This window comes from Anomaloglossus baeobatrachus, chromosome 5 (genome assembly GCF_048569485.1).
Source record: "Anomaloglossus baeobatrachus isolate aAnoBae1 chromosome 5, aAnoBae1.hap1, whole genome shotgun sequence".
Taxonomy (NCBI): Eukaryota; Metazoa; Chordata; class Amphibia; order Anura; family Aromobatidae; genus Anomaloglossus; species Anomaloglossus baeobatrachus.
The window spans coordinates 228,456,235-228,458,734 of record NC_134357.1 but is presented as its reverse complement, the minus strand read 5'-3'; the positions used below and the strand labels follow the sequence as shown (position 1 = coordinate 228,458,734).

The window sequence follows — 2,500 nt, the reverse complement described above, 5'->3', positions numbered from 1 at the left end:
TTTTGAAAGTGTAATACTTTGTGTGGCCTCCGGAGGCAGAAGCTATACACCCAATTGTCTGGGTCTCCCAATGGAGCGACAAAGAAATACACGGTTACTTGATTGATAGGTGCTTCAGAATATGTAATAGGATGGGACTCGCTAGCAAAACCTGACTCTCCGGTCAGCACCCTGGCCTTCCTCCCCCTGTCTCTGTTATTACAGGGGGGAGAAAGGACAGGAAGGCAGACAGGGGCAGGAATCACGACCCACCTACTAGATACTCTGCAGCACCTATCAATCAAACAGTACATTTCACAAACTTTACTTAGTCCTTCTATGAGACTTCAACTTTGTCTGGTCACATGTATAATACACTGCTATACAGGCATGTGGAGTCGGAGGCCATTATGGTGGAGTCAGTCTGTATAAAATGGACCGAGTTCCTAAAATAAGTAAATTGGGTACAGCAGTTCAATGCAGTATGTGCTGAATATTTGTTCACAAAAATTTTGGAAAGTTATGAAATGTCCTATAATTGTCTGCTCTATTCCTGATCAAAGGATCTAGGCTTTTAGTTGAGATGATTCTGTGCTGCACTTTATGTACATGATATGTAGTGAAGCTCCTCTTCTACAGATAAGGGTAAACATACTCTGAAGGAATGCCTGCACTCATCTTAGAACTGCAACAACAGTTTCTTGCTATTGTAACTGACAATGCTTCAAACATGATAAGTACAATTCAAGTTATGAATGAGAATAATGAAGGTGAACGGCAGCTAGAAGAAACCTTCAGATTCAGTATGTTTGAGATGTAAGGCCTCAGTCCTATTCCTGTAACGAAGGAACAGATACTACAGACAAAAAGCAAAATTATACTTTAGATCTAGTTGAAGCTGCTCCACATCTCTCTCCTATTTATCGCATGTGCGGTGTTGTGCACACGCTGCAGCTGAAAATAAGGCCCAGTGCGCACTTACCATTTTTTCCCGCGGATTTCCTGCGGTTTTGCTGCATGTTTCGCTGCAGAAAATGTTCATAACATCTCTGCAGTGAATCACCAGCAAAACCTATGGAAAAAAAAAAATGCTGTGTGCACTATGCGGAATTTGACAGCTGCATGTTTTGCTGCAGGATTCCCGCACCAAAAACAATTGCATGTCACTTCTTTTCCGCACGTCGCTGCGGGATTTCACTCCATTGACTGCCATGTAATCGTGAAATCCCGCAGGGAATAACGCAGGCAGCAAATTCTGTGCAGTTCATTGCGTTTTCCTGCGTTATTCCCTCCGGTATTTCGCGGTTTACCTGCGGTAATGTTCATCACTGCCTGTGGTTTGCAGGGAAGCGATGTCATTATGACAGGAAGAGGAAGCGGAGCAGAGAGTACACACACACACACAGATCATAGACAGACAGAATACACACATATCGCACTCACACACAGACATCACAGACATAGAATACAGACACAGACATATAGAATACACATAGAAAGCAAACGGACATATAGAAAACAAAACACATGGGCTCCGCTGTATATTTACCTTCCAGCCGAGGTAAGCACACAGCGGCGGCCCGGTATTCTCAGGCTGGGGAGGGCGAGGGGCAGGGTTAATGTCCCCCGCCTCCCTCCCACCTCCCGCAGCCGAGAATATCAGCCGCAGCTACCCCAGGACTGTCGCATGCATTATGCGACCGTACCGGAGTGTCCCCGGCTCTTCTAGATGCCGTGATGCGGTGGCGATCCAGGTAATAAGGAGTTAATGGCGGCGGATCGCCGCCACTAAGTCCAGGCTTGATCATGGCAGCGTCTATGAGACAGCTTTCATGATCAACCCGTAAGTAAAGTGAAAAAACACACACACTGAAAAATCCTTTATTTTAAATAAAACACAAATAAGCCTCGTTCACCCGTTTATTAACCCCCCCGAAACACACAGCTCCAGCGTAATCCACATCCTGCGATGCTTGCATCCAGCCGCGACTGACACAGCGCTGAATGAATGCAGCCTCGCAGCGAGACAGCAGAGGTAACCACAGGGCATTTCCCACGGCCGGTAATGTGAACTCGCATTACCGCTCGGGAGAAATGCAGCGTGTGCTCACAGGGACTGTATCTATCTATCCCTCTATCTATATCTCAGAATGAAATGACTTTCTTTTTTCTTCAATGTGCTAGATTGCATTGAATGCAATAAAGCGCATGTACCAACCCGTACGCGGCAAAAACCACGATAATACCGCGGTAAAACCACATGCAGTTTTCGGGTGCGGTTTGCCGCGGTTTTTTACCATGGGTGCGGTAATCTTTGAATGCCTGCGGAATTTTCTTGAGAAAATTCCATTTTCCAGCGCGCACAAAGCCTAGGAGACAGTTTACAAAGTGAGGCAATTGGTTATTGCTGCTAGAGCAAGTGCATTCCAGTGCTGAAAATACTGGGCCAAATAGACATATCTTAAACCTATGCCGAATTGCATTGGTTTTTGCCTCCCCTCATGATTTGATGTCGTCATCT

General features: G+C 45.8%; 1 protein-coding gene across 1 annotated transcript in view; it reads right to left on the bottom strand.

Moving 5' to 3' along the window:
- Positions 1–2,500, bottom strand: part of PATL1 (PAT1 homolog 1, processing body mRNA decay factor) — a 230,223-nt gene that overhangs the window by 210,363 nt on the left and 17,360 nt on the right. The gene's annotated exons all lie outside the window — the stretch shown is intronic.